Genomic DNA, 11,710 nt, shown 5'->3' with positions numbered 1-11,710 from the left:
GTAAAAAAAAAATTCAGAAAAGCCTTTTCTGAACAAATTCAAATAATGAATAAAGTGGAGGAGGTTGTGCTATGGTCACAGAAGAGCAAGCAGAAAGGAGGCTACGTTCATCCAGTGCACTATTTGATGCAGGTTATTCACTCAGCTCCTCTTCTGGGTGAGGACACTGTGATCCAATAAGCAAGATTTAGATAGAAATGGGTGGGTCAAGGGGCCTCTTAAGAGTGAGAGCTGTAAAGGGTGTAGCGAAGCAAAGATTCACTGGGGTGGCACCTCCTTCTGGTCATCTTGGGAATTAGCTCTTGTCCAGCCCAGAGTGCCCTCTGCAGGCCAGTGTCTTGCCTGCTGCTGGCCCCATGTCCCTCCTGGACCCTGGTGCCCTTTACCTCGGGGTTCTGCCCCAGCAGTACCCCCACGCTCCACCCCCAACCCTCTACCCCCACCTTGCCTCAGTGGCTACTGCCAGTTGTCCTCTAGCCCCCACTCAGGGGGGTAGACTGCAGTCTGTAATGGCCACTCATCATTGGCAAGGGGTTAGGATCAGCTGCCTCTGCCTATTCCCAGGCTGAACCTCTGTAGCCCCAGTACTTCTGTAGGCCTTCAGCCTGGGGTTTTGCCAGGCTAGAGCTCCTCCGCTCCCTTGCCCTATTCCCCAGCACTGCTCCAGGTCCGGTCCGGTCCCTTCCTCTCAGGCAGCTAGCCTTTCCCACTCCAGGGCTAGAGTGAGATTCTTTCAGCTCCTGGCCCCCAGCCCTCTTATCAGGACCAGCTGGGTTCTAGTTGAGCTGGCCACACCTGTGGCTGCTTCCCCAATCAGCCTATCTTGGCTGCTTTTAACCCCTGTTCTCCAGGGGTATCTCCTTTATTTCTTTCCATTAGACAGTGGAAAGTATGGGTAGGGTCCTTTGTGCCTAGTATTACTAGGGAATGAATGAGCAGAGGAATAATGAACCCATCAGTAAGAAAGCATTTATTAATGTTTTCTTTGGCAGAAACATCTATCCTTCCCTTTCTCCTGTGCCTTTCACCTTAACTACAATTCAGTCATATTCAGCAACAATTTCTAGCTTAGTCATTCTATCAGGCCCTATGTGATAAATCAATGCCCTGTGAAGGGAATATGCTCAGCAATATTTATAATAGTTTGGGATCTCATGAGATAAAATTTTCATGGCCCTTGAATAGGAATAAACACAATTATATACCCACTGTCAGGAGTCTATATCCCATCTTGGCAGTGAGATGGACTCAGTGGTCAAGAAAGGCCTTTTCCATCTTTAACTATGCTGATCCCATAGTTCTTGCTATTCCTTTGCAAGCTCCTTGTGATCACACTTTTAAATTCTTGTCTACTTAAGGGTATCTTAATATCCACCTCCTCATTTCTTAGAGCTTGTGTTGCTGCTTTGTCAGCCATTTTATTTCCAAGTATTCCGATATGCGCTGGAATCCATGCTGTTGTTACACAGATACTTACTTGTATTATGTCCGTAGTTAGGAACATTATTTCACTTACGGTCATTCCTGCTTTCCAGAGTCCGTGTTCTGATTGTCACAAGGCCTGACGAGGAATCAGATAAAATAATGCTGCAGCCGGTCGCACATCTCTAATCCAGCTTAGTGCCAACATTATTGCTGTTAGTTCAGATGTCAGATTGGTCACCTAATTCGATAGCCTTTTAGATTTCTGGATTCCAAGTCTAGGAACTGTTCGCACTCTGCTGTGTTGTCATCTTTTGATCTATCTGTATAGACTTGACAAAACTGGCCCCATTTTTCAGAAATAAATTCAGAAATTTCATTGGTCATGATGTGTGGCTTTTTCCTTCCCTTGTTTTTTTCATACAATTCCAAATCCACAAATGGGGGAATAACTGTCCAGCTGTAATTTGATTTCCCATAACTAAAAATGTTTGGTTCTCTCAAAAAATTTTTTTGTACATACCTTGTTTAGCCATTTTTTTTAACCCTGATGCTATGAGGAAGTCTGTAGCAAGTCATATAATTTTTCCTACTAAGCTCCTAGTAATCCCACCTCTTCTTCCTCACTACCTTCCTGATTTTATACTATACTAGCCTAGCCAAGCCTAGCCTGGCCCAGGTTTCATCATCAATTAGGCTTTATCAGCCCTGACTCTCCTCCAGGTGCAGCCGGTCACAGGTTAATTGGAGCCTTTTTACCTACTTAGGTCTCTTGTGGGGTGGATACCCTAAAGGGTCTAGTGTAAACAAGCTAAAAAGGGGTGTGGTCCTGTGTGGGATCCCCATGGAAGGCATGAAGGGACAAAGTAGAGTCAACCCCAGCATGGATAACAGCTGTTTACATTGTTGCCTAGAAATCTACCATGGCCATGGACAGTATTGAGGGAATGTTAGTGAATCTGTTCACGTTACCTGGAAAGGTGCAAAGAAGTTCCATCACTGACAATTTTTAAATCCAGATTTTTCTAAAATATCTGCTCTAGGAATTATTTGGGGGAATGTGTTGTACAGGAGGTCAGACCAGAGGATCACATTGGTCCCTTTTGGCCTTGGTGTCTATGAAGCTGTAATAGGAAGAAGCAGGCAATAAAGATGACTTATCCCAAGGCTTGCTTGCTCTTGTACTTATAGTTCCATGCAAGTGTATTAGGGACACTAGAAGTTGGAGCACTTTGGAGCATATTACTACCGGTGCGCAGAGGATTCCCCAGGCAGGGTTGGAGTGGGGGCTGTGCAGAACATCCCTTTATTGGAGCAATCCCTATTCTTACCCCCTTCACCTAACTCATTGTTTATTCTACATTTCCATGAGGAAATTTACAATATTGGAGAAATGTTAGGAGCTGAGTGAAAGGGTAAATGGTTTAAAAAACAAACAAACAAACAAACAAAAATGATAACCAGCCCCCTCCTTCAGGAGTTCCAAAAAAAAGCATGGGCCAGATCCTCATCTGGTGTCAATCATCCTTGCCCCACTGAACTCTGTGGAGTGATGCTAATTTACACCAGCTGAGGATCTGGCCCAGTGACTCTAGAAGCACAAAATCTGCTGCCTGCAGTGAGCTGATGTAGAAAATGCAGGTCTCCTGCCATCAATATCTCGTACCCCACACACAGCCTCTGGGGATTTGCAGTACTGCTGCTGTGCATTTTCGGATGAAAAGATGGAAGAATTTGGCTTTTACAAAAATCATTTAAACCTCCCATGGGACAGATTTTATGGCTATTAAAATACTTGGGTTCTGCTCTCCAGCTTGCCCTTTGCTACCGAGCACATGCTGTGCATAAGTAATGAGCCATTTTGCCAACCCTGAATCAGCCCAATATTATTTGGTTAAATCTGTAAATATTGTGCACTGGGTTATGAGAACTTTTGGCATGGAGGATAGCCACACAGAGCTTATCTCCCCACACCCCCTTTGTACCAAGGCTGTACATTTCCTTCTGACCATTCTTAAGAATATAGACAAAAAATTGAGACCTTACCTGACAAATGCAGATTGTATTTAAATGCTTTTTCTCCTCTTTCTTTCATTTTTCACCTTTTTTTTCTTTTGACTTGTATGTTCACAGAGCTTATTATAAAGAGGTTTCATATGAGCAAATGTGCAAATGTGATTTATTTGAGCAGGTGAGCTCAGACCAGCCATAAAGTTATACCATTCCAATCTTCACATGGCTGTTAATATAAAACAATGCTGCAACATTTTTCTATGCGGCTCACTCCTCCATTACATTGCTGTATCCTTCACAGTCTTGCACAATATACAATTTAAAAACCCAAACAAAGAACCCAAATTATTTGTGATGTCACCATTCTTTGATCATTATTTCCTGTTATTTGTATTGCTAGTTATTTATTGTGCTAGGCTCTGTCCACAAACACAACCAAAAGATGGTCGTTGCTCCAATAAGTTTATGATCTGAGCATACAGCAGGTGATGCAAAAGCTGGATACAATAAACAGTAACAGTGAGACAATTTTTGATGAGAGTAGTAGACAAGGAGAAGCTAAGTGAATTCTTTGCATCAGTCTTCACTGCAGAGGATGTGAGGGAGATTCCCACACCTGAGCTGTTCTTTTTAATGACAAATCTGAGGAATTGTCATAGAATCATAGAATATCAGGGTTGGAAGGGACCTCAGGAGGTCATCTAGTCCAACCCCCTGCTCAAAAGCAGGACCCATACCCAATTAAATCATCCCAGCCAGGGCTTTGTCAAGCCTGACCTTAAAAACTTCTAAGGAAGGAGATTCCACCACCTCCCTAGGCAACGCATTCCAGTGTTTCAGCACCCTCCTAGTGAAAAAGTTTCTCCTAATATCCAACCTAAACCTCCCCCACTGCAACTTGAGACCATTACTCCTTGTCCTGTCCTCTTCCACCACTGAGAATAGTCTAGAACCATCCTCTCTGGAACTACCTCTCAGGTAGTTGAAAGCAGCTATCAAATCCCCCCTCATTCTTCTCTTCTGCAGACTAAACAATCCCAGTTCCCTCAGCCTCTCCTCATAAGTCATGTGTTCCAGACCCCTAATCATTTTTGTTGCCCTTCGCTGGACTCTCTCCAATTTATCCACATCCTTCTTGTAGTGTGGGGCCCAAAACTGGACACAGTACTCCAGATGAGGCCTTACCAATGTTGAATAGAGGGGGACGATCACGTCCCTCGATCTGCTCGCTATGCCCCTACTTATACATCCCAAAATGCCATTGGCCTTCTTGGCAACAAGGGCACACTGCTGGCTCATATCCAGCTTCTTGTCCACTGTCACCCCAAAGGTCCTTTTCCGCAGAACTGCTGCCTAGCCATTCGGTCCCTAGTCTGTAGCTGTGCATTGGGTTCTTCCGTCCTAAGTGCAGGACCCTGCACTTATCCTTATTGAACCTCATCAGATTTCTTTTGGCCCAATCCTCCAATTTGTCTAGGTCCCTCTGTATCCTATCCCTGCCCTCCAGCATATCTACCACTCCTCCCAGTTTAGTATCATCCGCAAATTTGCTGAGAGTGCAATCCACACCATCCTCCAGATCATTTATGAAGATATTGAACAAAACCGGCCCCAGGACCGACCCCTGGGGCACTCCACTTGACACCGGCTTCCAACTAGACATGGAGCCATTGATCACTACCCGTTGAGCCCGACACTCTAGCCAACTTTCTACCCACCTTATAGTGCATTCATCCAGCCCATACTTCCTTAACTTGCTGACAAGAATACTGTGGGAGACCGTGTCAAAAGCTTTGCTAAAGTCAAGATACAATACATCCACTGCTTTCCCTTCATTGACAGAACCAGTAATCTCATCATAGAAGGCGATTAGATTAGTCAGGCATGACCTTCCCTGGGTGAATCCATGCTGACTGTTCCTGATCACTTTCCTCTCATGTAAGTGCTTCAGGATTGATTCTTTGAGGACCTGCTCCATGATTTTTCCGGGGACTAAAGTGAGGCTTACTGGCCTGTAGTTCCCAGGATCCTCCTTCTTCCCTTTTTTAAAGATTGGCACTACATTAGCCTTTTTCCAGTCATCCGGGACTTCCCCCCTTTCGCCACGAGTTTTCAAAGATAATGGCCAATGGCTCTGCAATCACAGCTGCCAGTTCCTTTAGCACTCTCGGATGCAAGTCATCCGGCCCCATGGACTTGTGCACGTCCAGTTTTTCTAAATAGTCCCTAACCACCTCTTTCTCCACAGAGGGCTGGCCATCTATTCCCCATGTTGTGATGCCCAGCACAGCAGTCTGGGAGCTGACCTTGTTCGTGAAGACAGAGGCAAAAAAAGCATTGAGTACATTAGCTTTTTCCACATCCTCCGTCACTAGGTTGCCTCCCTCATTCATTAAGGGGCCCACACTTTCCTTGGCTTTCTTCTTGTTGCCAACATACCTGAAGAAACCCTTCTTGTTACTCTTAACATCTCTCGCTAGCTGCAGCTCCAGGTGCGATTTGGCCCTCCTAATTTCATTCCTACATGCCCGAGCAATATTTTTATACTCTTCCCTGGTCATATGTCCAAACTTCCACTTCTTGTAAGCTTCTTTTTTATGCTTAAGATCTGCTAGGATTTCACCGTTAAGCCAAGCTGGTCGCCTGCCATACTTACTATTCTTTCGACACATCGGGATGATTTGTCCCTGTAACCTCAACAGGGATTCCTTGAAATACAGCCAGCTCTCCTGGACTCCGTTCCCCTTCATGTTAGTCCCCTAGGGGATCCTACCCATCCGTTCCCTGAGGGAGTCCCAGATTGAGGTGTCCAATAGAGGAAGTTTTGCTACAAATTGATAAATCAAACAGTAATAAATCAGCAGGACCAAATGGTATTCACCTGAGTTCTGAAGGAACTCAGATATGAAATTGCAGAACTACTGTGTTATGTAACCTATCACTTAAATCAGTCTCTGTACCAGAGGACTGGAGGAAAGCTAATGTAACACTGATTTTTAAAAAGCTTCAGAGATGATTCTGACAATTACAGGATGGTATGCCTATCTTCAGTTCCAGACAAATTGGTTGAAACTATAGTAAAGAGCAGAATTATCAGACACACAGATAAACACGATATATTGGAGAACAGACAACAGCTTTTGTAAAGGGAAATCTTGTCTCATCAATCTATTAGAATTCTTTGAGGGAGTCAACAAGTATGTGGACAAGGGTGATCCAGTGAATATAGTGTATTTGGACTTTCAGATAATCTCTAACAAGGTCCCACACCAAAGGCACTGAATCAAAGTAACCAGTCATGAGGTAAGAGTGAAGGCCCTCTCATGAATCAGTAACTTGTTAAAATGTAGAAAACAAAGGGTAGGAATAAATTATGAATTTTCACAATGGAGAGAGGTAAATAACGGGATTTCCCAAGAATCTGTACTGAGACCAGTGCTGTTCAACATATTCGTAAATGATCTGGAAAAGTGGGTAAACAGTGAGTTGGCAAAGTTTGCAGATGATACCAAATTACTTAGGATAGTTAAGTTCAAAGCTGACTGTAAAGAGTTACAAAGGGATCTTACAAAATCGTGTGACTGAGCAACCAAATAGCAGATGAAATCCAATGTTGATAAGTGAAAAGTAATGCATATTGGAAAACATAATCCCAACTGTATGTACAAAATGATGGGGTCTAAATTAGCTGTTATCACTCAAGAAATAGATCTTGGCATCATTGTGGATAGTTCTCTAAAAATGTCTGCTCAATCTGCAGTGGCAGTCAAAAACACTACCACAATGTTAGGAACCATTAAGAAAGGTATAGATAATAAGACAGAAAATATAATAATACCACTGTATGCATCCATGGTATGCCCACACCTTAAATACTGCATGTAGTTTTGGTCACCCCATCTCAAAAAAGACATATTCGAATCAGAAAAAGTACAGAGAAGGACAACAAAAATGAATAGTGGTATGGAACAACTTCCATATGAGGAGAGATTAAAAAGACTGGGACTATTCATCTTGGAAAAGAGACAACGAAGGGGGGATATTATGGAGGTATAAAATCATGAATAGTGTAGAGAAAGTGAATAGGGAAGTGTTATTTACTTCTTCACATAGCACAAGAAACTGGGGTCACCCAATGAAATTAATAGACAGCAGGTTTAAAACAAACGTAAGGAAAGTACTTCTTCACACAACGCACAGTCAACCTGAGGAACTCATTGCCGGGGAAGTTGTGAAGGCCAAAAGTATAACTGGGTTAAAAAAAGAATTAGATGAGTTCATGGAGGGTAGGGCTATTAATGATTATTAGCCAAGATGGTCAGGGTCATAACCTCAAGGTCTGGGTGTCCCTGAGCCTCTGACTGCCAGAAGCTGGGGATGGATCACTTGATTATTGCCCTGTTCTCGTCATTCCCTCTGAAGCATCTGGTACCGGCCACTGTTGGAGACAGGATACTGGGCTAGATGGACCATTGCTCTGACCCAGAAGGCCTGTTCTTATGTTCACTGCACACGAGCTACCTAGTTATTGCCTTGCTGGCAAAGTCCCCCTTTGCCTTGAAAGGAACTAGCCCTCACCAAATAAAGAACAGACAGTCATCCATCTGCAAGAAAGCAAAGAAAGCCTCAAGCCCTCAAAGTCCAAGCTGTGCCCAGTAATCAACACAAGGAAAGTTAATCAGAAATAAAATGCCAGGTTTACAAAACCAGTGCTTTCTTGCGTGGGGTGGGCACTGCTGGCAGAAGAGGTGTCCAGATGACTGGGAATGATTTTTATGTGGCAGTACCTCAGAATCAAACGCACACCATGTGCCACTGCACCATCAGTGATCCTTGTAGTTGTAGAGGCTGAACACTGAGCTGCTCATGAGAGTGAGGATCCAAGGCCCATAATGAAAACGAAACCTCACTGGAGTCCAAGTGTAGTGGATTTAGAAATGTTCCGGACAAACCACACAGTGTCAGTATGAAATAAGGGGACAAAAAAATCTTTCAACATAAAGGCCACGGTATGGTAAATCCATTTAGCATCTTGCTATAATGACAGAATAACCTAACAACAATAATCCATTTAACATCTATAGTCCCTTTCAATGATTTCAAGTACAATGCAAACCCTAATTAGACCATATAACCCTACAACACAAGGTAGAGATAACATTACAATCCCCAGTCTGAAGGAGGAACAGAAGTGAAACACCCAGAGTCACACTGGAAGTCAGTGACAGAGCTGGGAATAGAACCCAAGGTCCCTGACTTGCCGATCCCCGCTCTCATCCTTAGGTAGCAGCCCCTAATGGTTTTTGTGCAGGCTGCACTTCCCCAAAGTGACAGCAGCTCAATAGTCTCCACATTCCAACTTTAATATGACACTAAATGAAACAGACGGTGAGAATCAGAAAAGATAAATCTGCCCCTTCTGGGGAAACAGCAGATGATCGTTTTGATAATGACACTTCACCCGAAGGGGAAAGTGCCACCGTTGGATCGCTGTATTTAAAACATCAGCCACAGCAAATCAGACAGATATAAGAACCTTGTCTAGTTCCTCAAACTCCTTTTTGGCATCTGAAAGTTCTTATGGTGCTGAATCCCTGTGCTCCTTTCAATTATGTGATCAACTCCTTGTATTGTCTGCATGACGGAGCATGTACATTAACAATATAGGACAAATAGATCAGCAGGCATTGATTCACTACATCTTGTTTAGCTGGTGTTAGTTCTGTGTGGAAAACGTCACGTCCCCTTCTGCCCATCCTGAGATGAATCAGGCTGCGTCAAAGTCTATGAAATACTGAAACTACTGTGGCAATTGCAGAAGGGCAGTAATCTCCCAGTGTACTCACTAGTCAGGATGGGAAGATGTTAGCCAACGAAACACCATGAGCAGCTGGGTGAGAGAGACACTTGGGATCCATGTGAGAAATAAGCAGGCCCAACCTAATCTCACTCTTGGAGCATTATCTTTCCAACACTCTAGAGTTTGAGACAAGCGACTGAGAGGAACCGGCCTGGATTATTGCTGCTCCTTTTAGAATAAATCTGCAACAGGCATCTTTCTTAACAGAAAATTTCAAAGATGCTTGGCATGATCTGACTCAGACTTTGCAGAAAATGAAGCCAATGTTTATGAGATGCTTACTTTGTAAGTTCCTTTTGGACAGAGAAAATTGAATGTTACATAGCACCTTTTATACACCAGTGCTTTACAGTAATGGGTTACAGCCCCACTGCACAGTGACTGTCTCTACAACCAGAGCAGCAGTGCTATCCTTCACAACAGTTTACACACAGCTCCAGACAGTAAGGGCTCAATTCTCCAGTCTTGCACCTTGTGTCGTCCTGTGCAAAGTGAGTGTCAAGCACAGGCCCATCAGTGCGGTGGCCTATCACAGCTACTTAGTGTAAATGATGACACAAGGTACAAGGCAGTGGAGAATCAGGCCCTAGATCTACTCTTCGGTCTTGTCTACTGGGGGGGCACTCATGAAAGCTAATCCAAATGAACTAAAGTTGTAACTTTAAAATGGCTTAAATAAATCACATTAAACTCCTGTATGGACGCTCTTATTCAGAATTACAGTGGCCTTAATGCAGTTTATCTTAAATTCTGAATAAGAGCAGCCACGTAGGAGTTAAATGTAGTTTAACTAATCCACTTTAAAAGTTAATTTGGATTAATTCCATTTTTGTAAAGAGTATGGAGTGTTAGGCATGATAAGAGTGATAGCCTGCTCTCTGGAAGTATGGAGTGGGACCTTTCAGATTCAACTGGGCAGCCCACAGATGGGGAATGCTGTAACATCTTTCTCTGAAGGGTGTCACTGGCTAGGGCAGCAGGGTACCTGATCATCACGATGGTGGAGTGATAAAGGGGGACAAAGACCACTTTCTGAAAAAGATAGGGGGGTTGGCTACACATACTCTAGTTCCCCAACATCATCTTCAATATATAGTCAGTAGGCTTTCTCTGGGTATTAAATCCACTGGTATGTGCCCCAGGTTCTCTCTCACAGGGTTCATTCCTCCTCTCTTCTCCTGCTGTCCTCCTACTGAGCACTGAAAGATATGTACAAGAGCTTGCATTATAATGAGCCCCAGACTCCTTCCATTCCCATAATGTTTTGGTAAGAGGAGATTGATAGGCCTTCCTACTCCTACTCATTCCATGAAGCAAGCCTTCCCTGGTCCTCCAGGTAAAGACAAGTATCCTTAGTATGCTTGTTTCTTTTTCCACCTGAAACCAGATTACCCCAGCCTGATAACATTGAAGGGGTTCAGCCTTGGAACACTAATAAACAGTGCAGGAGAATAAGTCTAGTTTGTGCAAAAGCATGGTCTTTTCTTCTCCAAAACCCTTTCCTATTTCCATCTGACAGCCTGTTCTGTCATGGCCAAGGCTACGATCTGTCACAGGTTCTGTGATTTTCTGGGACTTCTTCTGGGGTAGGGCTGAAGCAGCACTACACAATAGTTTAAGACAGGAAGTCAAGAAGAATAAATATCCAGTTGAAACTGCAGATAGGCAGCATGTAATGACCTGAGCTGGGATTCAGCCAGGATTCCAAGGTTAATACTGCTACGTTAGCAAATGGTCGGGACTTTATGCCTTTTCAAAAAGGCAACACCACAGCATCTCTACATACCCTAGCACCATACTGGAGTTTCAGTTCAATACAAATTCAGAGGAGGAGAGTGCTCCCTTGTGTATTACCAGCACCATTTCTTGCAGCACCTGGCTGTTCCTTGAACTCTCCCATCCTTGTACTAACCCTCTTTAGGTTATATATGCTGATGTGCTCAGAGTGCAAGGTTGTGGTTTGGCTGCAAGCAAACCTAATGGCTTGGATTTATCTGAACATGTGTGGGCTGGAGATTTCATGAGATCAGACTTTATTTTGCAAGATTTCCAGCTCTTTTTGGTTTTGCCAAGACATAAATCTGACCAGAATAACCTTTTTTTGGACAACATCTTGGAATTGCTGCTTGAGGCTGGAAGTTCAGAATGAACTATACAGAGAACAGCTGTGGGCTCCACATGTCTGCCTACGAGCTATGCTAGTCCAGAATCCTCATAATGCTGAGTTCTAGGAGCACATGCCCTCCCATCCCCATCCCTGTGTGTTCCAGGATGTGTTCCAGGGCAGGCAGTGTAGGTAGACTTGGAAGGATTAGATTTGTATCTGTAAATGTTGGTAAACGTTGATTTCACCGAACACACCTGAACTGCCAAAAAAATATTTCCTTCGATAATCGTCAAAATTTACAGACAGGC

Source organism: Eretmochelys imbricata, chromosome 13 (assembly GCF_965152235.1).
Source record: "Eretmochelys imbricata isolate rEreImb1 chromosome 13, rEreImb1.hap1, whole genome shotgun sequence".
Classification (NCBI taxonomy): domain Eukaryota; kingdom Metazoa; phylum Chordata; order Testudines; family Cheloniidae; genus Eretmochelys; species Eretmochelys imbricata.
The sequence above is the reverse complement of the archived record's forward strand: the minus strand, read 5'-3'. Positions refer to the sequence as shown.